Below are 27,906 nucleotides of genomic sequence, written 5' to 3'. Positions count from 1 at the left end.
CACAGTTTGACGAATAACTTGACAAAATGAATAAGTTTTGGAAACATTATGGAACAAGATATATGTTGGTGGATTATTTTAAGGAAAACCTTTTGATAATTGGTGTGTTTGTTTATAAATGCTTGATTTGTACCTTTAAATAAGAACTTTTTAATTCAGATTGAAAATAACATTATGATTGTTTTATGAATTTATGAAATGTTCACGATCTTGTTCTGTTTTTGATACTTGTTGTTTAAAGTCCAGTAAACTTTATGTTAACTCTTACGCTACATTGTGTTATAAATTTATTATCATACGTATTCCAAATGATAAATTCGCAAAAAAAACCATCTCAGTAGCATAGAATGTTTTGTTTCCCTTATCTACAATTAGTAGCAAGTATACACACGCACTTGTACAAATATTTGTATTGCATTTTTGTAGCTTTTTGCATATATATTGCAATTTAAGTAGACTAGCTTGATATTGAAATATGTTCCATATACTCATATGAGTAATGTCTGAATGTACGAGAAGTTCAATAAATTTAATTTTGTGTGTTAAAGAGAAATAAAATAAAATGAGTATTGACTTTTTTCTTCCCTTTAAGGTATCAATAATTGTAGAATATTATAGAATAATTTTAAAATTATGGATCTTAAACTGTTAAAACAGTCCTTCTTCAAATCCATATTTATTTACCAAACCAGGCAAGCCTTTGAGGCCATCTAGTAAGGATTGAATTGATTGCATATGTAAATATTTTATCGTTCCGGGTAAAAAGGGGGTGTTTATAGTTCGTATATACGTCCAATGGAACAAAGTGAAACATATTGAAGCAGTTCAATAAATGTTGTTTTTTTGTCTTCGATACAACAAGGTTATCCGAACAACGTGCCATTGAATTTGCGGTTTTGGAGTCATAATTGGACTATGAATGCAGTGGGACTGGTAAAGTTGTGTGGAGTCCGAAGGATAAAAAAATAAAATCTCCAGTACCCAAGCTAAAACTGTTTTCATTAACGTAGAACATATCATTATTAACTTATCTTAAATATCCTCTTTTTTTGCAACATGATTAACAAAATCGATTTAAAGACCTTTTTGAACTAAAAAACTCTGCTCCATTTGCCATTTCATTGATATACTTTAAACACGTTGGAATCTGAAATTCTAACAATAAAATAAATATTGTTAAAACCAATCAGTCAAGTTATACTGTTTGACTTGTATAAACAGATGAATACAGAATTTGTTCTTTTTGTCAGTAGCATAAGCATTTTTTTAATATTTTGCACGCACTATAACATTTTAATCCATTTCCCGATAGTAGTGCTTATACTTATTGTATCAGAATCATTTACCTCATGCAATGTTTGACTAATAATTTCTTCAGAGCAAGTTCGATGTTATAATACAATTATAAAGGTTTTTTTTAGTGTTTTTTATAGGCACTTTTTCACAGCTGCAGGATTTACAACTAAGAATATGTTTCACAAGAGCGAACAAAAGTCAGTTTTTTATACAAGTTCTTTTGAGCGTAATTTGAAAAAGTCACAATTTGTCTTATAAATAGTTCAAACCGTCCATGCAATGTCTTAAAATGTTAAAATTTCTCAAAAAGGCACTGTCATAATGCTCACCTCATGGTATATTTCTTATTGTAAACAGAAACACATAAATACCATGGCTTTTATTAAGACATATAAACGCAAATTCTCTGATTTGATCTTTTATACTCAAAACAACAATGAAGTAATACTTGTTAAATAAGGCCTCTTTTCTGACGACAGGCAAATGTGTTAATAATGATAATATAATGAAAGTATCAACAAATGATACTTATTCAAAAACAGTCAAAGATGTGTAAAGTTTTTGATTTCTGGATTGATTAATGTTTCTGGTCCGAGTGCCTTTTTGTTAGCAGCTGCCATCACTGACTAGACATTCGAAAATATGCATAACAATACGTGTACCTAACCTCGGCCATTAGCATACCACTGACATTGGCGGAGAATAAGACATATTTAGACTCGGCATCAAGTACACAGCTGATAATGGTCGAGGATCAGGCTTACCTTACCTCGGCCTCTGGGATACCGCTTTTAATTGCCGGGAATCAGGTGTACCTAACCTCGGCCTTCTGGCTACCACTTATCATGGCCGGAAGTGAGGCGTACCTAGCATGGGCCTCCAGGATACCGCTGGAAATCGCCGGGAATTAGGCGTACCCAACCTCAGCCTCCAAGATACCGCTTGAAATGGCCGGGAATAAGGCGTACCTAACCTAGACATCCAGAATAGACCTGAAAATAGCCGGGTATAAGGCGTACCTAACCTTAACATCCAGGATACTGCTTATGATGGTTAGGAATTAGTCGTACCTTAGCTCTTACCGCTTAACATGGCCGAAATCAGTCAAAACTCGGCCTCCAAAATAATCTTTTTAATCGCACGTTAAACTGCTATTTTTAGATCACAATGAACAATATTTAAAATGTAAAAAGTATTAGTCTATTTAATTCTTGCTTGAGGAAATTTGCTAGCGTTCACTGCTGCGTTCATTCACATAAACGCATCACATCATGCGCTCAATAAAATATATAAAAAGGAAATATTATTGGAATTAAACATTTAATAACATTTTTTTTTGGAAATTATCATGTTTTACTCGTGATTACAGAAAATAATATAGTTTTACTCGTGGCTTTGCTACTCTTGAAAATATGTTTGTCTATGACACACGTGACCAAAATACGTACACTGAAATCAACAAATAGCCACTACATTTAACCTCGTGAACACAAAATAATGAACCATTTATGGATTATAAATGTTGAAGCTTACTCGGTGAACTATATGACGATTTAACACTGAAATAATATAGTATTTTGTAAATAAAGTGTGCAAAGACGAGTTTTCACCTGTCATGAAATCAGAAGTAACAAGTAACAAGAAGGTTGGTTAGTTCATATAGCACATAACATGGAATAATGACAGCATATGCGAGTCGTTCCTGCACTATTTTTTACTCAAAAATGCCATAAATTAAGCCTTTCCATACCATAGATCTCCATAACCCCACTGACTCCTTTAAAGTTTGAGTCAACATATAAAAATAACCATATGGCCTTTAACAAATATAGAAGTGTAATTTATATCTTCGACTTCATATTGCAAACAGCTATATTGTGGCTGAAACTGATTTGTTCGTAACATACTTATCAATGGCTTTTATAAGATTCTCGAGCCTCAAACAGAAGTACGCAGAGAGTTACCCAAAATCTATCCAATTAATATTTATGCAAAAGGCTACAGAGACAAGCTCAGTAGCAAAAGGTTTAAACATAAACCCGGTTTAGTGGCACTGGGCAAGGGCCAAAGACATAGAACACAAAATCTCAGACAAGAAACATAGAGGAACAGCACAAAACTCCACAAACAGCACAGTGCATACATACTATATATATAAAAACATATCAAGAATTGTTAGGAACCGCCTTGGAACGGCAGCTATCCAAATGCAAGAAAAAAACAGCAAAACAGCATCTTCATAATGTGTATTAAAGAACTTCATTAATGCTAAGAATGGTAACTCTTGGCAAAATTTTAGTTGCCTTTAACCTCGAAAATAATCGGTTAAATGACATGTATGTAATGAAGCTTAACGACAGCGTTTATGTGACATTGATGAAAGTTGAATTTTATTTTGTTTGTGTGTTTTTTATTAATCGGATAAAAAGATTTTACTATCTGAAATAGGTTTAATGAAGCATTGCGATGGTTAAACGAAATGCTGACCATTGTATAGTATAACAGCGATTAGGAATATGGATATGTCGACAGTTGACAGGTAAGGACATGTGTCATTTTGCTGATGTATTATGATGATAATTTTCTTTAATCACATTTTCTACATGTTGCCATTACAAAATGTTACCTGTACTTCCACTTGGGAAATTCCCATTTTAAAACTCTTTTTTTCTCCAGTTGGAATTTTCCCATTTACCAAATTTTCCAACTGGATTTTGCCAATGTTTATAATTTTCCTAACTTGAGTGTGGAAATCTCCCAATTGGAAAGATTCACTTATGGGAAGGATTCGCATACACAACTCTTAAATGAACCTATCTTTTTTTCATTTTTAATTGAATTTATTATTATTTGTTAGTGTAAAATATTCCTAATTTGACAGTCTATTACCATTTTAAAAAATATGTTTTAAATTCTCACACAATATGAATTGAGCAATTTCCAATTGGAAAAACTTGAAACAGGTATTTTCTAATGGGAAGGCCAATTTCCAATGGGATTCTCATTGGAAAAGTTGACTTTAATTACAAAATCAACATATTTCTAAATCAAATATCAGGAATCGAAAAAAAAATTCTTATAGGTATAACCAAACATCTTAATAAAATACACCAATAGAAATTCATTAAGTAAAAAACAAAAAAATAAGTTTGCAAAACTTCCGGATTTGCAAACTTAATCATGGAACTGTTAGTATAAGACTGAAAACAAATCTATATTATGTTTATTTTCAATATTTGCGATACTATTTACAATTTTTTTACTTTGATAATATATTGTAGTCATTGGTTAACTTTTTTCTAAAATAAGTATGCATTTTAACGAGATATCAGATGGGATAAAATAGTTAACACCTGCTCAATTTGGGAGTTAAATGTTCTACCAATTACATATATGAGAGACTATTTGAAATATCTAGATTATATAAAGAATTGTTTATGTTGGACATATTTTCTTGTTTGGCTACTTTGTATGCACATTCTATGATTATAGCTGCGAACAATTAGCCTTCAGCAAAATATATACTTTTATTACGGTATTACAGCATAACTCATAATACCGTGATAACGTATGCGATTGTTTCACGGTTTCCTATCTTAATAAAACATTAGTTCACGGTTCTTTAAACTAAATCGTGCAATTATTTTAAGAATTGTCCATCTGCTTCCGATGAGAATCATGTGTATAATTGTGCACGTATTGGGAAATGTTTGTGAAGTCGATCGATTGTTATCCAGTTTTCGCATTTACAATTTATTATTTTACTGTCTTTAGCTGTTCTTGCTTGTGACTTAATGTCTTGTATTTTAGTTGTAAACATTGTGTTGCTAAACGTCGCAACAAGTGTGAGTTTTAACACTCATATGCTGGATTAACCACCAGGGGCCGGTTGCTCAAAACATATGTTAAATATAACGCTACGTTACCTTAATAGTCCGTTAAATCCTTAACGGAGCATAAGATAACGCTCCGTTAAAATCCTGTTGCTTAAAGAGACTTAACGCTGCCGTTAAATTACGTCAGCGTTAAGTCGATAACGCCAGTGTTAAATCCTTGACAGGCTGTTAAATTTCTACTTCCTGTCCCACAATGCATCATTCTCCTTCCAAGATGGCTGACTTGTCTTATGCAAAAAAAGAGAAAAACAAACTTAAATAAAAATGCAGTTTTGATGTTAGAGGAACTTATGAATGTGGAAGAGACTAAAGAGCTACTTAGCTCTAGCTTCAGTAACAAGGTTACGGATCATAAAAAAAAGATGAATGGCACCGAATTGCTGCAAGAATTTTCTCTTTGGGCTTTGCTATAAGATCTGCAGAAGAAGTATCAAACAAATGGCAGAATATAAGAACTGCAAAGGAAGAGGTGATAAGGTGAAAATATTTGTTTAATTCTTAGATATATAGAATACTGCAAAATAATAAATAATACCAAATGTCATCTTTAAAGAAATAAGATATTGTGATGTTGATAATTTCACTGGTTTGTTATGTTGTTTTCATTTAAAGATTTTCACAGCACACAAAATCATTAGAAAATTTTTGTTACTAAACTGTAAGTAAAGTTATTGGTCATGGAATAATAAAATATTCTTAAAAATTACAGTGAAAAGCTGCAGAGACGCGAGGGTGGTAGGGGCTTGGTAAGTCTAAAGGTTGCATCGGAGCAATCTCAGAGGATTTTCTCTGTTCATGGCAATACAAGCTTCAGCGGCATAACAGGAGGGACGGACACTGACGAAAATGGTTTGAACTTTTGCAGTTTATGTGTTTGAATAATGTACGATTACTAAATAAAGACTGCTATATGGAAAACCCAATGTTCTAAAAATAAACGTACATCATGTTGCTATTAATAAACATAAACATTAACACGTACCTGTTATTCCATTCACTTGTCGAAACATCCATGCTTATCACCAATGCAACGCAGTGACCTCCCTTTACGAGCTGTTGCAAAGTGACACAATATTAATTGAAATGCAATTACATTGTTACTTAATTTAATTGGAAACTAGATTTTGTCATGTACAATCGTTATATACTTACAACTTAGTTACAAGTGTATATATATATTATAAATTAAGTCGACTTTCAAAAGCATTTTAATGACATGATAAATCGATAGTCATTTACTGTCAATTGACTTTTCTGTCTTTCTTGTTGGTAAATTTTGAAAGGAGTCAAAACGTACTTTAATTCTTTGGTCTTTAATAGAAGAAGAAGAATAGTTTATTTGGATTTAAACATACAGTTCATCATCCATCAACATGATCATACATATATACAATAGTCAATATACCATTTAGTATTACATTTAGAATACATTACAAACATATCAAATATATACTATTACTAAGGAGAACATGCATCAAAACATATTATCAAAGGAAATGTTATACTTGTATCAATGATAACAAATATTCAATTTATGAGCATATAGCATAGTTTTAAGACTTATTTTTATGAAACATACATGATACAAAAAAGCAATATCAACGAATTAATACAGATTGTTAGAAACTTATTATGAAAGAAGTTATATGATTTCTTCAATATACAATGTTGTTATGTTGTTTTATCTTGAAGTAAACGTCAACTTATGCTTTTTAATTGCATATGGTTTGAGCTATATTGCTAACATCCCATCGGTGGTCCCACAGCAGGGAGAGGAGCCCTCTGATCTCGAGCCAACATGCCCAACTGAAGTGAAACAGGACCCCTGCACCTCGAGCTTACGGGCAACGTTTGCAGGGAGAGCTTCTGTGTTAGTTTATCATTTTCAGTAATATGGTTATTTGTTCTCTACACAAAATAATATATTTACTAACGTGTAACTGTCAAAGTGTAAACCGGCTTTTGTGTTGATATGGAATGCATATACGAACCAAATTTACGGCAGCTTCTAGAATATCCATTTAACAGTTTCAACTTAACCTTGTCTTGGTAATTGCATTCTCTGATCTTATGTTTGCAGACCAAAGCGGAAGAAACCCCTAAGCGAGGAGGTTGCCGAGTGGCATATTCGTTTCTTCAAATCTCAGGTGGCATTGTCAGAGAAGAAGGTATAAACATCATTTATAAAATCAATTTCCTACTATTTTCATTGTTTTCGTGATTGTTGCAGCTAATTATTATTATTGAACGTAATAGAATGAGAACTAGAAGTGTAGTAGTACTAGTTGTAGCAGAAGTAGTAGTCGTAGTAGTAGCAAAACAACAGCAGCAGTAGCAGCAGCAGCAGCAGCAGTAGCAGCAGCAGTAGCAGTAGTAGAAGTAGTAGCATCAGAAGCAGTAACAGCAGCAGGAGTAGTACCATCATCAGCAGTAGAAGTAGGTAAAGTAGTATCAATAGTATCAGTATCAGTAGCATTATTATTATTATTATTATTATTATTTTTATTATTATCATAATTATAATTAATGTTATTATTATCATTATTATTATTTTGAAATTTCAGCAAAAGCTTGTTGAGACACAGCAACGGGTACTAGAGAAATATGAGAGGCGTATGGACAACGAGGACGTTGACTCCTTCATAAAAAGTCAATTTTTCAATTGAATTAAATTTAATTGTATTGTATTGTAGATAGATATGTAAAAATGAAAACGAACAAAACAACAGTCAAAGCTATTCTTTATTACAGCATAATGATGGTGATGATGATGATGATGATGATGATGATGATGATGATGATGATGATGATGATGATGATTATGATGATGATTATCTGAACATGAACATGATGATGATGATGATGATGATGATGATGATGATGATGATGATGATGATGATGATGATGATGATGATAATTATGATGATGATGATTAAAAGTAACTGTTAACAATACAATCCCGTGTAGCTGTTCCAGTACCAACATCATCCTGCACATTATTATCAATGTTCTGTATGACATCTACATCATCTACCTCTGGCATGTTAAACATGATTGCTACATTATGTTGAATTGCACAGGCTGTAGCTATGCGACAGGCCTTGTCTGGACTAAGTCTGATCTGAAATAAAAATAATTAAATAGTAATCATAGCAAAGTTTTTAATATCATCACATATCAGATTGGCGAACAGTAAAGTTAAAAATGAAAGCAATCACTTTATGCACTTAAACTATAGACTGAATAAACTTAGTCCGAGTATTCGAAAAAAATATGAAAGAAAGTACCTCACTGTGCAGCACGTGGAATCGCCGCTTGGGCCTACCAAAGGCCCTTTCTATGCAAACCCGGATTCTACTATGGGGTAGCTGGTAGCTCTCCTTGGCAGGAGTGTCAGCGTTCATTAACGGCGTCATGAGATATGGCCTTAAAAGGATACCTGGGGCGGGGAATAAAAACAATATCAATAATAAAATTGACAAAAAAACAACAACGTCCCGATGTTACAATCATGTAATCATACGGGTGTGTGTAAGATTGCCCTTATTCAGCGATTGCTCCCTTAAGAATATTAGTCATTTCAATTTTTGGAGCATGCTGTGCACAGACAGAATGTAACCCTGGTTTGAGCTACCCTGGTTCTTTAACGTGCATCAGTGTATAGCACTGACCCCCATTTAACGTCCCTCCCGTTTAGTACGTTTAGTGATGCGACAGGGAATAAAAACATGCGACCCCTTGATTGAAAGTGAAGTGTTTATAATTAACAACTAGACCACGGTTCAGCTACGAATTTCATCTGATGACATCATATGCTTTATATATGCTACTTACCCACTATCTCTAAGCAGCACCCCATCTTCCAGACATAGATTGTCTCGTTATAGCCTGTTGCACAGCCCTGATGTCCTCAACACGTGTGCATCATGGCACGAGCCCGGCCAACTGGCGTTGACACTTGTGAACAATTCTGGGAAAATAATGATTTAGTTATTTACCAATTAGCTTAACAGTACGTTCAGTCTTACAATTTTATGACAAGATTATAAACAACATTCGCCTTTTTTATCATCAATTCAATTCAAACATTTATTGCATGAAGGCCTCCAGCCCATATCATCAGGGACGGTTCCTTAATGTTCTTTAATGTACAATCACAAATGTAAAGTTTATTTGTGTCGATGTCGGGGGAGAGAGGGAGCACTAAGAGCTGTATGTCCCAATTTAAACCCCTCAATCATCAAATCCTGGAGCCATCCCTGCGTATGGTAAGGTTAGAGTGGTAAACTGTATTAAGTTAAATGAAAAACATTACGGTGGATAATTTGTAAACATTTTTATGATAATTGTCACATTCTGACCAAACCGAATATGCCCATAATTGATCGATAATCGGGGTGAATTTCAAATTTAATGACCGTTTCGGTCTAAGACGAGTTGACAAAAATTATTTCATAAAGCGTTTACAAGAAAAGGATCTTTAGAATGTTTCTGGTGAAATTTCAATCATTTTTTACCTTCATGATCGCAAACTGCCTGCATGTTGTTACTATGATAGCCTTTTCGGTTGACATAAGCTGGCTCATCAACAGAAGGGGTCTGGATACGAATGTGTGTCTCGTCAACGCACCCCACTACGGGAGGGAAGCCTGCCGATGTGAAAAATCCGCTCTTCACTCTATTCTTCTGTTCGTCGGAAGGCCATACTATGAATCGTTTCATGCTTTTGCCAATTATATCTGTCACGTGGGTTACCACACGAGAAACTGTTGATTTGTGGTAACCCATGCTGTCTCCTACAACATTGAAAAACGCCCCTGTGGCGAGGAACCGAAGGGTTATAAGAACCATCTGTCGCACACTGAGGGCCCTGTTCCGGTGAGTGTCTCTTTTTATGTCATCCTTCAATATATCCTCCAAAAATGCTACGCCATCAATTGTGAAACGATACCTCTCGTGCATTTCCCCATCATCAAGATGCTGAACATGAGGAGTATGTCTATACTGACGCTGTTTCCTTACATTTGGTAAAAATATAATTGCCATAATGAATCTGCCGTTAACTTTAATCGAGGTTCTTATCTCAATTAACTTTAACGGTCAGTTTCACCGTTAACGTTCCTTTAAGCCTAACGGAGGTTTTGAGCAACCGGCCCCAGGTAATTATCTCAACTCGGGTTTTTTCCTGACCGTGTCAAGACATTTGCACTATTATATTTCAAAAGATGCACTATATAGTTTTGCGTGTTGTCTCTCAATTTAGTGTTCGTTTGTCATTAAATTTCTTAAAAAAAATCTCAGGCTACTTAACCGCTATAGCAATACCTATATGGCTAACACATTGCTGCTTATTGAGTCTCACTCATTTTAAATGTTTTTACCGTGAGAGCTATTTTATACATTGCTTAACAAATTCTATTAATTGTTTTTCACGGATCGAACCTGCTTCTGTGTAAATATCGCCATGTTCAAGGTAACCGTGACCTGAGTTTTCTATTGACTCGGCTCTCTCCCAGTTCATTGTACTAGATTAAAGCTTGAGGTCAATCAAGGAGCAAAATTCGATAAGATTACACCAAATTCGACATTGCATATTAAAGTAAGTGTTGACCAGTTGTGTCGCTATTGTGACTTCCTAAATCCAAATGAAAGACTAATATGTTATTGGAGTCATATCTAGTGGAATTATGGTTTTAAAAATTTGGCACTAAGTCCAAACAACAAACAAGTACTTGATGTTAACGAGAGGTTTTCAAAGTAAATTTATCAATATGAAAACCAACACAATAAATTAAGACTTTATTTGTCATGTTTTTTCTTTTTTATCGTAATAAAAATAATCAGTCATTGTTTTTAAATGAATGAATTTAAATATACGTTATTTAAAAACACAAACAACATCTTTGTATTAATCCCTAAAATGTATGACATATGATTATAAACACAAACATATCATACAATGCGGCAGTTATACCAACTCCATAGCACAATTATGATTTTAAGAAAACATCTAGGTACTCGCTACTTGTCATCTTATGTAATACAGAAAAGTGACTGCAAAAGAAAACTTTTACTCATCTAAGTATGACTTCCTTTTATTAAACGCATAAGTGTTACAACTTAAGTTATATTTCAACCACATTGTAAGCTGAATAATAGTACCTGTCGTATAAAGGTGAACATCATGTAACATTCAGAGATAAAGCATTATTCCATAATTATTTGAAAAATGAAGCCATGTCGATTTAACGTACACTCCTTTAAAGATTTAAGCAGATATGCCATATCTCGAGACTCCATACCGCAACGGAGGTTGTTATCCATGCAGATTGTAGAGGGCAAGAGTGTAAATATAATGTAAGCAATAATAGAAAAAAAACCCACATACCTGGTCGTTTTGATCGCAAACGAATAATTCGTAGCTCACAATTGTATAAAACACCATCTGTATTTTAATTGTAATTTCACTGACATCAAGTTTCATTAAAATGTAGTTTCTATTTAAATTTAAATTGGCAGTGTTTATGTGAAAGAAAATACAAATTTCAGGAAGATCGCTTTTGAAATTTAACTCGCTTTTTAGTTTTCAAGCGAATGGTGTCAATAAAAAACAAATGGAAAAATAAAAACCAAATGTCAATACTTGTCAAAAAGTATATTTGTAAATCCAGGAGAGTAGTTTACTTAGTTTTCCGGAATCTTTATATTTATATAAGCATTGTAAATTGTTTTCAGGCATGTATTGGAGTCATTACACAACTGTTATACTTAATTCATGATATATTTGTTTACAAACAAAAAATCATTCGAACGTTAACAAGTGTTTTTTAATGTAAAACAAATGTACTTTTATTATAAGTCTATTATAAGTAAATACTCAGATGTAACTTCGCTAACAAATTAAAATATTACTTTTGATAATCACTTGTGTATCAATATGTATATGAATTTTGGATGTTGTATTAGTAATACAGTTTCGAGTTCATCTTTAATATTGTAAATTAGAAATAGTATTATGTTCTTAAGTGTATATCGAACGCAAACTGTATCAATTTACGCTGTATTGTAATCTATGTATAAACAGAACCATATTGTTTAACGAAGGCTGTGATTGAACAGACGGACGAAGGTTAGTACCTAAGAAGTACCTAAAAGCCACTTAACGAGATACACACAACACACCATAAAGATAAGCCAAACATACAATAACGAAAAACAAATACAGGCCACATAGCCCTTGAAACGTTCTTCGAAACAGGAATGTACTACTCAGCTTCACACTTGTCTTAACAATATAGGTCTAATATAAACAAATATTAATTTGATAACAATGACCAATAACAAAAAAACAGAAATAAATTTAAACTGATAATTAACTGATACTTAGTATACTTAGGTATTCAATTAATATATGATACAGACATCAACCGCAAAAAGTGGCGGTGTAACAGTGACAATATTTATATGAAAAAATATGGCAAATGATATCAAACGGAAAATAACAATCACATACCAGAAACATAAAACAACAACTCAAAGCCCTACATCAACAAAATGCATGTATAATTAATAAAGCTATGGGGTTTTGTAAAGCATTGTTGGAAACCGATTTTGAACGGTCAGTAAAATGTAAATTTACTGGGGATTAAACTTCTTAAATGCATGTTACAAGCACGCATCCAACATAACTATTCCTAGTAAAATCAAGCCCTCAAACCAACATGATAATTGAATGACATCGAATACGTCGGACATTTATTCAAAAAGTTGAGCACAAAATTACATTTAATTTGATGTGCACAATGATATATAGTGCATCCAAGAAGTGTTTGCGCAGGGTGAATCAAACAAACTATAGTATTAATCATTTATCTAAGTTCTATATCAGAGCCTAGGTTTACAAAGACACTCAAATTATTTTACGTGTTATTCAAGAAGTTTTTTTCTATCTGTTTGTATTGCCGTCGTACATTTTTATAGGACAAACAATTGAACGTATTAACCATATTGCATTTTTAGTATCAGTATCCTCATATGAAACACGCAGCGTAACTGTACATGGACAAATCATATTTGTTCGAAAATCACAACAATATACCATTATTGATCATATCTATGTGTATTTTGATTTCTTTGACAATGTTCAAAATTGTTATGTTGGAATAAAAATCATTTCCAGTTCAAGTGTTTTCTATTATGTAAGAATCTTGATTAGTCATGTTTTGATTTCAGCCAATCCGCAATTACTGCATGAGTTTTGTGGGCTTCAGATGCACACATATCGATAAACTCGTTCAGGCTCCACATACACAAGGGATAACTTATTGACACTGAAATAATGCTTCCAATGATTGGTAGTGTGAATTTTGATATGGTCTCAAAAGCGTCCGATGCCGCATGGATAGAGAGAAACTTTAATATCTCCTTCGTTGATGACAAAATGGTATGGGTTTTCAAACCAATTCGACCTCGTAAAATGCATTCTTCCATTTTCAGGTTTGACGAAATATTCGCTAAGCTGTTGTCGTCAACGCAAAATTGTTCGCGATAAAAATTTGCTTCTTTTAACATCACAGTCATTTCAACAATCACACCAGGTCCTGGTATGGGTAGAATGTTTCCAACGCATGCTAGCAAAGCTACCTTATAAACTCTTTCTTTCAGAACTTTAACCTTTCCTTCAATAACTGTTTTTGAGTAACTTGACATTGACAAGATTAAAGTGTCTTTTTTCAAAGTGGGAGCATTTTGTATCAGTGTTTTCATCAAATTGTCAAAGTCATAATTATTCGTATGATAACTGTCCACTAAAAAGATGTGTTCTTCTTTTGTTTTAATTCCGTTTTGACACAATTGAGATCGTATATCCTCCAGTATTTCTTGTAGCATTTTCTCTTGATTATGTGATGTTGGGTGAGCTTTTTTGTCAGATGACACATCGTTGTCTATTTGTGTTCTGCAAAAGTAGAACTGTTTATTTTGTTGTAATATCTGTTTTGCGAACCAAAGATCATTCTCCCGAAACCGCCCACAAGAAGTTATTAGAAAAAAGTCAAAATTAGACAAATTTGTTCCTGACACACTTTCCAATCGATCAAAATAATGTTCCTTCTGATATGTGGGTGTCCCTACGCCTGGAAAATCCCAGAAAACGAGATTTGGACGTTTCGAGTTTAGGTAACTATTTATCGTGCCCGTTGTTTCGCTGACGCCAACTGCAGCGCTGCCTTCGTCGTCCGCATTAAGATTAAGGATGGCATTTATTAAAGATGATTTTCCTGACCCACTTTCCCCAACAACAGCAATATTCAATTGAATATTTTTCCAGCTGTCCAAATCATTTTCTAGCTCCCTTTGAAAACCGGATATGCCTTGTTCCTTTAATATATTAATGTATGATTTCTCGGTGAATACTTGACTCTGAAAAAGAGTTTGTTAAGGTTAATGGCTTAAAAATGGCTTAAAAAGAACAGGCGCACATTTTCTTAGAAAGATCGCCTTCATTCATTTTAGCTGAACTCAATTTACGTAGTTTCATTTAGGTCTTAACATGTTTTTATGATATCCGCTGTTTTTATTGATTAGGAGTTCGATGGGCATGTGCATTATCATATTCTATAATTTGCATACACAAGAGCGCCATTTGTCAGAAGCATTGTGAGTATTGAAGAAAAATACTTTTCTTATTAATGGCATAATGTCAACGTTTCCATAATTCAGTACACCATTGTTATTCCTTTTATCTATCGACACATTCCCAAGCGCCTTGTTTCAGTTTACCAACATTTTAAGCACTTCACAAAGGAAATACACCTAATATGTATATACAAAGTGTAATATCATCTTCTTTAGGTAACTAAAAACTGTGCATATCGTATAGTATGCAAAGCTTGCTTTCTCATGAGGATTTTCGAAATAAAAATTAAGACATGGCATCGGAATGGACAGAAAACTGGTTCTGCCTAGCTACTTTCAGCGGATCAATTTTAATCGGATAATATTTCCTCTTTTCGCATACTTTAAATATCTTAGACGCTATCACTTAGGAAGCAGCCATCTTGAAAGAAAGTCAAAAATATTCTCTTTACCATAATATCAAGGACAACGCAGATTAGAAACAGTTCAATTGTTGTTGTTTTTTGTAAGTTCAGTAAGACATTCTTTATTCATTTATACTCCCTGTTTTAATTAACTCTAAACTATCAGAACTATAAATATTTAACATATCATAACGTTTTTTTATTATACTAACAAACGATAACATTTTAGATAACAGTAGTTTTCGAAAATCGCCAATTTAGATATTACATATTTAGCATCTGGTGAATATCAATCATGTTCTTGAAACATCTCAACAGATATACCCATACCATCAGGCAATGCTTATTTGAACATCTATATCATGGTGCGGTAATTGATTATTATTTTCAAATAAAGTGTTCGCTAAAGATACTGCATGAAAGAATTCATACATGGTACTTAAAAGTTTAGAGTCGCTTTTTAATCATTCAGAAAACAACAAGCGTACTATAGACACATTCCCTACCGCCGTGCAACTTGTGATAGCAAATCTTAAAACAAACCAATCGTTATAAATACAAAACACGTTCATGGGGACGCTAAAACACCCACGGTTTGCTGCTATGTGGCAGAGTGAATGACTTTTTATATAAAGGCACATACATGGAGGACATGTACACAAAATATTCCAATGGCCGACCTATCTGTTTACGGTTGTAGAAGGAAAGGCATATAGGCAAAACGACGTGGAAAGAAGTTTGAAAAAAAGAAGAGTGTGACCTGTAAGAAGTATGTGAACTTTATATCATAAGTGTGATAAGACGTATTCGTGTTGAAAATCTCATGTGCCTGTTATGATTGTAACAAAAACGATTTCTTACAAAGTAGAATATTTTAAATATATTCTTTCATATTGTTAGTATAAAATGTTGATCTAAAACAGTTCCTTACGCTCTTTCTGGTACCTTTATCAAGCAAATGGACTTTTCAGGTCATTCTATTTTAAATATATAAGTGCCATTTAATACCTTGTCAGTCTGTTATTAACAAATCTGAAATTTCTGAAGAGGAATAAAAAAATGCCCGTTTGGATATTTTCTAAAAAATGGGGACTTTATTTGTTCTTTTTTTACAATTTTTAAACACTATTAACATATAAACACACCAAAAATAAATAGTCAATGTTATTTATTCTATCTTTTATTTCAACTGAACAAGCACTATTTGAAATAAATCACATACCAACGTCGGCTGCCACGTGGGATGATGTTTACAAATTGGGATTACTAAAATCACCAGGGACAAGCCGATTTTCGAAAACATTTCTGACAACAGGTGATACATTTTTAAATTTTGTAGTTCATGCTGTATATGAACAGTATATTCATCCTTTTGCGTTGTGCATTTATTTTATTGTTGCTACAAATGGTGGCATATAGTTTTGCAGTATTCTGAATGGGCTTACTCTAACCGGACTTCAGCACTAACCGTTAAATGAGACATACCTCTAAAGATTCAGGATTCTAAAACATAGTGTAGTTAAAAAAGACTGTTGATTTATCTTTAAATTTGACATACTAGCTATATCACCAGTCCAATGTAACTGCTGGTCAAAGTGTAACCTACCAATCAAGTACAATGTACTTCCTCTTATAAAAGTAAAGCGATTGATCTCCTTTAAAAAACAAAAATAGGGATCATTTTCTGATCAAATATAAGCTACATGTGGTATTTTATGGTTTTACATTACACTGTCGTTACATTATTGCGAGATGGGCCCATACCGCTAAAAAGAATCCTACCACTGAATGTCTTCGGGACAAAAACAACTCGTTATTTGACGTACAAATCATCAATAAACAGTCGACATTGCTCTTACATTATGACACACCCAGCATGCACAAATATATGTTTTCTGTACCTAGTATAAGGAACGTTCGTCCTTTGAGTAATGGTCATCGGTTAAGTCGTTTTTAGAATTCCTACACTTTTATATTTCAAGCTAATCGCTTTTCGTTAATTATAGTAAGAATATTACCTTTGTCACTTTCTTTCGACATGGATGCTGAAAAAGATACATGGATCGTATTTAAACTGATTTATAATATGAATTACGTAAGAGACATTATATTTACCATCCTCTTCTTTCTTATAAACAATTAATTAAAATATATTTATATTAAATCGTTTACTAAGTATTTGCTTTTATAAAACATTACATCGTTCGTGGTTCGTCGGATCATTTGTTTTCTTTACGAATTCCGTGATGCGTAGTTGATGTATTGTACTCAAGTCATAAACATTCTAAGATTGATTGACTTAATTTTATAAGGTATTTTAGAAAGCTAGTATTAACTCTCGCATACTACATACTAAACCTTTGACAACTCTCTTTAATACCACAGAATTGCATACAAATAATTATTAAATTCTGTGACATAACTGAAACATACTGACAATAGTTGAAACTTTCTATAGTTTAATAAACAAATCAAATACCACTTTCGAGCCATATATAAGACGCATTACGTACCACTGAGGGTCATATGACCGGCCAGTTAGCCAACGACGGTGTATGTGACCCGATGTGGTTTGTTATGTTTCATATATTGTGCGTAACATTTTATGATATAGCCAATCATATTGCATTATTCGTATTATTAATTAAATCACCACTTCTGACCACGTTAACATGATCCGCCAATTTAGCAACATTCACTTTGATATCATTTAAATTGAATTTTATTAAAACAAAATTGATTTACGAACCGATCGACTTTACTATTACAAAAAAAAAAAACTGACATTTTTGTCATGATTCAAATTCTCATTTTCATGGTAAAGATATAGCCCGTGTGGAGTAATTGGCACCATACCACAGACATTCACACCATGGATTGTAGTTTCAAGTCTTCAAGTTACATTAATAATAAACCAGAAGGTGTAGACCCATGAGGCATAAAGAAACCAGATTAAGTGCACAATGGTGACAAATACAAATACTATGTACTTGTGCGGTAACATATTAATTAACTTAGATATAGAACATGCATACATTTTATTAATCAACTGTTCGAGAAATTTTGCTCTAAATTTTCCGAGTTTATATAAATATTGCGAATGCTTGATCTTAGTGTCATCTTTAGCCAAATCACATCCAAGGCTATATTTGAACTGGCGAGATAGTATTTCACTTGCCAAGCGTAAGCATGTGGTTGTGGTAGACCATTTCCCTCTATTTTTTCATCGTTATTTAGACAGTTTGTACTTCAATTGCTAAGTTTAGAGTGATTGATTTTAAATACTTACCTTTCTAAAACATGTATTAAATCTTATATCACAACAATTCAAATTCGATCATAATACTGAGAAACATAAACGTATAGATTGCCATCAACACGGACATATCAATAGTATTTTGCAGGGTAGTTTGCAGAGTTCGTCGATTATACCCGGTCGATGTATCTTGCATTCGTTCTTATCATTTCACCAAAATGGGCAGTTTACATTCCATCGTTTATAGGTCCGGTATCATACCAACCACCATGTTTACAATATCAAAATATTAATTGATTTTTATTGTATCACCCCATTATTGAACCTATTAAAAATATTAATAATGAAAAGCACTTGCGTTATAATATAAAATTTACAACAACAAACAAATCAAAAATATTTTATTTTAATATGCAATGTTTATTTAGTAATCGTTCACGTTATATAGTCGCGATATATCGAACGTAATTGGTTAACAACGTCATCACCTGATAACTACTGTTTGAAACAACAGCTTGGACTTTACTTATTTGCAAATTACTGTGATCCGTTGTTTATTGACCATTTAATATAGAGTTCTTTCTACATATGTACATTCGATCTCTAATGATTGAGATTAGCATACTTCGAACAAAAACTGTTATCTGTAACGATTTCAGGCTACATTCTATTCTAAATATAAGCGTGGCTGTTAGAGAATTAGAAATTGTTGAGGCCGAAATGATATGGAATCATAATAATCTGTAGGTTTCCATAACACTCTACTGGGTGTAAAATTTTGAAATGGGACTTTAATATGCATATGTAGATAGAATAAAGGTAAACCATCTTTGTTTTATTTAGTTTTAATATTGATCACATATCAACTGTTTTCTCAAATTGGCTTTTGCAAATAAGGTTAAGTAATACTTAAGTATATAATTTATGTACATCGAGAACCTAGATACTTTATCAATAAAAGATAACGTTAACATCCATTTGAAAGTTTCATTTCAAACAGATTATGGATATATCATTTCTTCTTTTACTTTGTCGGTATTGAGCAGTTATTTTTTCCTCACGTGTATCATTTATGTCAAGATTATTTAAAAGGGCTCAAAAGTGCATACATGGATATTATAGATAATCAACTAACATATTTATTTTTTCATTATGAGCACAGCAGCTAATAGTTCCAACAAACTTTTTAATTGCAACCAAGTTTCAAGAATTTACGTTTATTGTGAACCTAGACTTGCAAACATACAAAACAAAATTTTGCCATCAAAACAAAAATCAATAAAACACACAAAAATGTATTATATAACTCAACAAGCATTTGTCTTAAGGAACATTACCTCTTCCAGGGTTCTCTTGATCGTCTGACTCACTTTTGAACTCGGTGATTCGTTGACAAATGTTACCTCTCGTTCCGCATTATTGATCGTTGATCCTAGAAAATATTTTAAGTGTAACCGTTTTAACAAGTATACACAATCACTCGAAAACTACTACTAAGTTACATGCGTTCTATACTATATTAAAGATTTCGGGTCAATTTCGGAAAATCTAGTAATGAAAATACGAACATTTCATCGAAAGTTTCGACAGCCCTGACATGGTAAATTAAAACTCATTTAGACTTTAAAATGTTGTTGACACGGTCGTACAAATATTGGTATTGTAATGGTATAACTGTACTCTCATGTTGATTTTTTTATAACAGGTTATTTCATTTTTTTATTATGCATGTCAAAGTATTGGCCGGGATACTACGGATTGCTGACGCCATGTCACAAGCATATGAACCATTTATTTTATCTTCATCTTTTTCTTTTGATTGCTTACTACTAGCGACTTATATCACATATCATATCCACAATAACACTTTAACTGACAAAACATTCCAATGCTTATCGCACGAGCACTAAACGTTGTTGATCGATATGTTCATCGTTGTTATCGTGATTTCGCATTGTGTTTCTTTTTATGCTTCCAATCCCCGTATAAGTCGACATTTTTACTTTGAAGTGCTTTAAAATACAAAGAGGATTACAACATTTATTTTCTCAAATTTGAGTATACATAGTAGGCAAGGCTTAACTTACTGTATACGTTGTGTAAATATGTTTGTTTCCAAATGAAATATAATTGTATCATCCATTTAACAATTACAATTAGTAAAACAAACTTAAAATATTAGAAAGTTTATTACCTCGGTCGGGGTTTCCTCGATTGTTTCGTTGACTTTTCGAACTCTGTGATTTGTTCTCATACTCTAGGGCGTCAGCAATTTTAATAGATTCTAGAAATTGTTTCAATGTTAACCGTTTTAGCAAGCAAGTATAAACACCCAAATACATAAAACAAGCCCTAAATAGCTTACTTAAATACCAAAAGGTTAGATATAAATAATGCAAATCATATACATTCTGACAAATACTCTCATCTCCGTAAAAAAATGGAATTGACCTCGGATCTACAAACGTTGGTCATATACTCGTGGAATTGCGCATTCCTGATTATTATTTACAACAGGTGACTTTAATTCTTTTCGTTGAGTGACAGAGTTCTAGCGTGGACACTTATCGTTAATGCAGTACTAGAGGTCTTTTTTAACAATGGTTTCAATGTAAACATATGTAGTTTTGAACTTTCCCTGCACTAATTTATCGCAAATCACATCCATTAAATTTTAACATGCGGAATATCCCGCGATTTGTCGATCGCCGAGGGATGTGGATACATTATTTCTTTTTCTTTCATAAATATTAGCCATTTCATGTTTTTACATTTTCTACATATCTCATTTAGCTCTATATATTTTAAAGGCTTTTCAAATTCATAATGGGATAGTACAAATGTTCATCTTAAATATCATTCAGATCTAATTATGAGCACAACGATTTAATATTTCAAATGGCCTTTGGATTGCGGGCAAGTGTATACGTTTGTTTTGAACCTAGATTTGAATACATATAAAAAATACCATGAAAACGAAACTTAAATTTAATAACACGAGATTACCATTACCTTGTTTGAAGTTCCTTTGCTGCCTTTGTGAACTCGAAGATTCGTTGTTGAAGTTTCCAACCTCTAGGTCAGCAGTATTGGCAGATCCTAAAATTTGTTTCAAGCGTAACAGTTTAGTAAAGCAAACATAAAAAACTCGAATACTACATAACAAGCCTATGACAGCTCACTTAGATAACAAAACTTTAGATATAATTAACGGAAATCATATCCTTGACCACGGATCTACGACATGGTTATTGCATGCAGAAAGTGTGTGTCATGGTGTTTTTGTAACATGTTTGTTGACGCCATACCATAGACCGCTTAACTATAAAGTATATGTATCATTATTTAAAATGCTTGTCTAAAGCATGTTTTTTTCCTAGCAAGGGCTGCGACCAAAATGCATAGAAAACGTATTAATTGTGTATGACAAACGCACTGTCATTTTAAAGGGAGCTATAGATATACCACTTATGTACCATTTAGTTGTTACTATACACACAAAAACTTCTATCTCAACTAGACGTTTGCAGTTAAGGCAATTGTCAGTATCTACGTTCGTTAAAAATCATATAAAACATAAATTTACCATCTATTGGAAAACAAACATATTATATTAGATAGTTCACTCGGTATTTGGTTTTATGAAGACTTACCTCGATCGGGACTCTCTTCATTCATTTCTTTACTTCTCGAACTCGGTGGTTTGTTGTCGATATCTGTGACATCTGTGCCATCATTTTTAGTAAATCCTAGAATTTGTTTTAAGGGCAACCGTTTTAGCAAGCAAGCAAAACACCAGAATTGTGTATAAAAATATAAAGTAATTGCCAATGATAAGACGCTTGACCTTATTACAACATTCTGACAGTGGTTGTGAAGTTCTAACATTTTAGTTTTTACAAATAAAAACAGATGACGGTTTTGAACGATATTGTGAAATATCCGCAAACTTTATATTGCGAATTTTGAAGGTCCGTACATGGTAAATTCAAATGCATTTTGTCCAACTACACCTAATTATGGCCATGAATTCGGACATTTTATCAACAGGACATGCTAAGTGTATCTGTTAAGTTTATGTAACGCACGACATATTTACAGGATGGACACTATTGACGCCGTATCACATACTGATAAACCTTGGATTTGATGTATATATATTTATTTTGAATGCTTGCTCTGAGCGAGATTTTATCCCAGATCCTATTTATAATTACATTTTAATTGGCGGAATATCTCCATACGTGCCGAACGCACGCTTGATATTTTGGTTAATTATTCATTTTATTCATCAATAGATAAATGGACAACTTAAATTATCTTGGAATACCAATCTTAGTAATTGCAGGATGCGTTATAAAAGGGTGTCAAAATATTCATAATGACTGTATAGCTATGCATATACATTTGTTTATGAACTATCAATTATGAACAGACCAACCTAATTCTTGAAAGTGTTTTAGATTGTTAGCAACGTTCAGGTATTTATGTAGGATGTGAGACGACTAGGTTAGTATTAATAGATAACATACGCTCACCATCAAATTGAATGTTATATTTAATAACATTTCTTTTTATATTAGAAAGTACATTTAGTATATGCTTTTATGCAACATTACCTGGTTCGTGGCTATTTTGAATTCCTTGTTTTCTTTTCGATATCGATGATATTTTGTTGATCTGTACGTCAGCATTATGTGTGGCTCCTAGAAATTGTGTCAAGGGTAACCGTTTTATAAAGCAATCATTAACACACGAATTCTACATGACTATCCATTTATTGTTCACTCAAATACTTTTAGTGAATGTATAATTTATGTCATTGTAAAACACCTAGTACTATCGCAACGTGATGTCAATGGTCGAGACCATACACAGTTTTACAAATATTTATGTTGCCGTCGACAAACATGGTTCTTGCATGTCATAAACAGTCTTGGTAACGATAAATTATCCTGCATAGCGCTGGATAACATTTTTAGGTAAATTATTTCTTTAAATCTTTTAAGTGATATTTGACAGTTTCTATTCTATGGTTTACATGTTCCCGGCTATATCCACCACCCGTTTAACAATATAAAATCATTTTTATTCATTTATCATTCCATGATTTTAATAATCATTTGAAATCAATGATTGGTTAATTAACTTAACGATTATCATTGTTTACTATCCAAACGAAACTTGTAAAACGGGGTATTTTCAAATGTTTCTGACAATAAGCGATAAAAATAGCTCACATTTGTAACCTAGCAAAAATAAGATAAATTGCATTGTGGATGTATCCTAAGTGTAACTTTTGGGACTATAATAGATATGTTGTCATCAATTGTCATTTATAAAAAGACTATATTATACCTTTTGAACAGCAACTTCCCATCTTGCCTTTGTTGTCAGTTATACAGCAATGAATATCAATCTGTAGCAAAACATAAAAACTTGTAAAATCTTTTCCTCAAGATAACATATTTTGTATTTTGTAATTATCAATAAATCAGCAAAACGTTTATAAAGTAAGGAAACTATTTACTATGTCTATGAGCGTTAAGATAAAATTTTCGTCCAACAAACCAAACTTTAACATTTAGAAATTACCGCCTAAATATTCGAAAAGACTTCAGTTTCCCGACATGGATTTCCTCTGTACATAGATGTATGTCATTATGTATATGTATGTCAGTGTTGTGTAATCAAAGAAACGGTTGTTGTATCGTTGAAAGATATGATATAAAATTATTTTTCCTTCTCCATTAAGTTAAAGCTGTTAGTTTAAAATTATGCATACGTTTAAGAAAATGATTTAATGCATTTTTGAAGAGCAGAATATTATTGTAAAGGCCAAGCATATTATATTTAACAAGTGTTTTGCAAACATTGAAAAGCAAACAGTCGATATATTCCATAGCCTAATTGTATCAAAATGATTCATCTTCAATTGCTATGTGTAATGCTGTCGAATTTAAGCTAATAGTATGATACTATTAATGTAAATATTATCACAAAAAGCCATAGAATATTTTACTTCTGTTTTTGATCGATTTACCATGTTTAAAAATATGTAGTTTCCTTGTCAATTGCTTGTGTATGTAAACAAGAAATAGTTATATGCATAGCTTTCGTTCTGCATAGAAGAAAGTAAGAACCCTGAAATGATATTTAAATATACCCGTGTTTATAATCAATGTAACACACATACACTTTGAGTGATCAACCTGTAACTTCTTTCTTATTTATGCATTTCAATGCCTGATAACTAGACTTTAACTGTGTATATGATACCAGAACTTATATTAAATGATTGGTGGGTCAAAACATATTTAGGAAGATCATCGATCAGCTAGTAAAGTTTAAATATCATGTTTTCTGGACCTTTCTTTCAAATTCAACATGGTATCCTTCAAAACATCCATAGTTTTCGATATGTATTCATCCTCTTTGCTAAATTAAAACAATTGTATTTATTGTGAAACTGGTTAGTTAGGAAAAGGAGTGCAAAATATAAAAATAAAAACCCACTTTTTTCTTTTGTACCTTGAGAACGTTTAAAAATCACATTTAGATTTATTTCAATGTACAGTTTATACCAATTTTGTACATGTTTTTTTTCGTATTTACGTTACCCTGACGTATAAAAAACATGCACAGACAAATGAGCCACTATTCTCAAAATAATATCGTCTGGTTACTATACTCTAGCCAGTGAACCTTCCCCCTTTATACACAACATACTCCACCCAGTGAACTATCCCCCTTATACACAACATACTCTACCCAGTGAACCATCCCCCTTATACACAACATACTCTACCCAGTGAACCATCCCCCTTATACACAACATACTCTATCCAGTGAACCATCCCCCTTATGCACAACATACTCTACCCAGTGAACCATCCCCCTTATACACAACATACTCTACCCAGTGAACCAACCCCCTTATACACAACATACTCTACCCAGTGAACCATCCCCCTTATGCACAACATACTCTACTCAGTGAACCATCCCCATTATACACAACATACTCTACCCAGTGAACCAACCCCCTTATGCACAACATACTCTACCCAGTGAACCAACCCCCTTATACACAATATACTCTACCCAGTAAACCATCCCCCTTATGCACCCCCTTATGCTCAACATACTCTACCCAGTGAACCAACCCCCTTATGCACAACATACTCTACCCAGTGAACCATCCCCCTTATGCACAACATACTCTACCCAGTGAACCATCCCCTTTATACACAACATACTCTACTCAGTGAACCAATCCCCCTTATACACAACATACTCTACCCAGTAAACCATCCCCCTTATGCACCCCCTTATGCACAACATACTCTACCCAGTGAACCATCCCCCTTATGCACAACATACTCTACCCAGTGAACCATCCCCTTTATACACAACATACTCTACCCAGTGAACCATCCCCCTTATACACAACATACTCTACCCAGTAAACCATCCCCCTTAAGCACCCCCTTATGCACAACATACTCTAGCCAGTGAACCATCCCCATTATGCACAACATACTCTACCCAGTGAACCAACCCCCATATGCACAACATACTCTACCCAGTGAACCATCCCCTTTGTACACAACATACTCTACCCGGTGAACCATCCCCCTTATTCACGACATACTATACCCAGTGAACCATTCACCTAATGCACAACATACTCTACTCAGTGAACCATCCCCCTTATACACAACATACTCTATCCAGTGAACCATCCCCCTTATACACAACATACTCTACCCAGTGAACCATCCCCCTTATACACAACATACTCTACCAATGAACTATCCCCCTTATACACAACATACTCTACTCAGTGAACCAACCCCCTTATGCACCCCTTTATACACAACATACTCTATCCAGTGAACCATCCCCCTTATACACAACATACTCTACCCAGTGAACCATCCCCCTTATACACAACATACTCTACCAATGAACTATCCCCCTTATACACAACATACTCTACTCAGTGAACCAACCCCCTTATGCACCCCTTTATACACAACATACTCCACCCAGTGAACTATCCCCCTTATACACGACATACTCTACCCAGTGAACCATCCCCCTTATACACAACATACTCTACCCAGTGAACCATCCCCCTTATACACAACATACTCTACCCAGTGAACCAACCCCCTTATGCACAACATACTCTACCCAGTGAACCATCCCCCTTATACACAACATACTCTACCCAGTGAACCATCCCCCTTATACACAACATACTCTACCCAGTGAACCATCCCCCTTATACACAACATACTCTACCCAGTGAACCATCCCCCTTATACACAACATACTCTACGCAGTGATCCATTCCGTCCAATACACACTTTAACACGACACACCTAGTGAGACACCAAAAAATAAACTATTCAATATATCTATAGAAGCCTTGTTTGTGTTTACATAATTTAAATATTTGCGATAATATGGTTATATTATGTCACAAGTTAAACATTCAATTTGTATCATGTTATAAAGCAGTTATCAATATAAACGATAATGGAAGACAATCGCATCAATTGAAATACAATTACCTGATATCTGATACACGAAATAACGCTACTAAATATACACTGAGTGCCAGATACAATTGTTTTGTTTTCATTTTAACATTTAGGTTATAGTTTTTGCTCCCACTTCTCGTGGTTTTAAAGATGCATCGGATGATTTTTGTTTCAATTGCGAGAGGTACACTAAAATGACTTAATGTTAAGGTGTTTTAAAACGTTCAACACTAACAGTAAGTTTAAACTAATAAAACTGTAACACATTACAAATTATAATCATACTCTTATCGCTTATTCATTTAAAGGTAGTTAAGGGATTACCTTACGTACTTGAGGCAAGTTACGTAGATAATTACATTTCATATATAACATTAGGTCAATGTCAGAATTGGCCATTATATTACAGGCATTCAATTTTGTTAGGATTGGTTTAAAAAGTATCGAATAGTTTCCATTTTTGTTGGATGAATTACTTACAAGAGCCTGTATTTGGTGGTTGTTTGTTCAATGTATTATCTGAGTTTGGTTCGTGGTGACATTGCCTGTCAAATATTAACTATTATCTATAACATTCCAGTTTTTCGACTGACTTGTTGTATTTCTTCGTATATGTTAATTGTCTATTGTATTATTAACAGTTCGTATATATTGATCAAACCTTTTCCTAATGGGTTTTGATCATTTAAAACACATAGTATGTTATTGCCAGGCTGCCATGTTGAAGACATTTGTGTAACAATGGATTCGTGCATGCGAATCTAAACATATTTCAACGTTTATGTTAGATTTGATCCAATGTCTTGATACACGAATGGTAGGCAAAATCTTACCCTTTAAGGCTCCAGATGTTTTTATCATTAAAA

At 33.3% G+C, this 27,906-nt stretch overlaps 1 pseudogene; it reads right to left on the bottom strand.

Annotated features, from left to right (window-relative positions):
- Positions 1-8,124: 8,124 nt before the first annotated feature.
- Positions 8,125-26,017, bottom strand: LOC128205921 (putative nuclease HARBI1; annotated as a pseudogene).
- Positions 26,018-27,906: the final 1,889 nt, after the last annotated feature.

The sequence above is a fragment of the Mya arenaria genome, chromosome 10, assembly GCF_026914265.1.
Source record: "Mya arenaria isolate MELC-2E11 chromosome 10, ASM2691426v1".
NCBI lineage: Eukaryota > Metazoa > Mollusca > Bivalvia > Myida > Myidae > Mya > Mya arenaria.
This window is presented reverse-complemented; position numbering and strand designations above follow the sequence as displayed.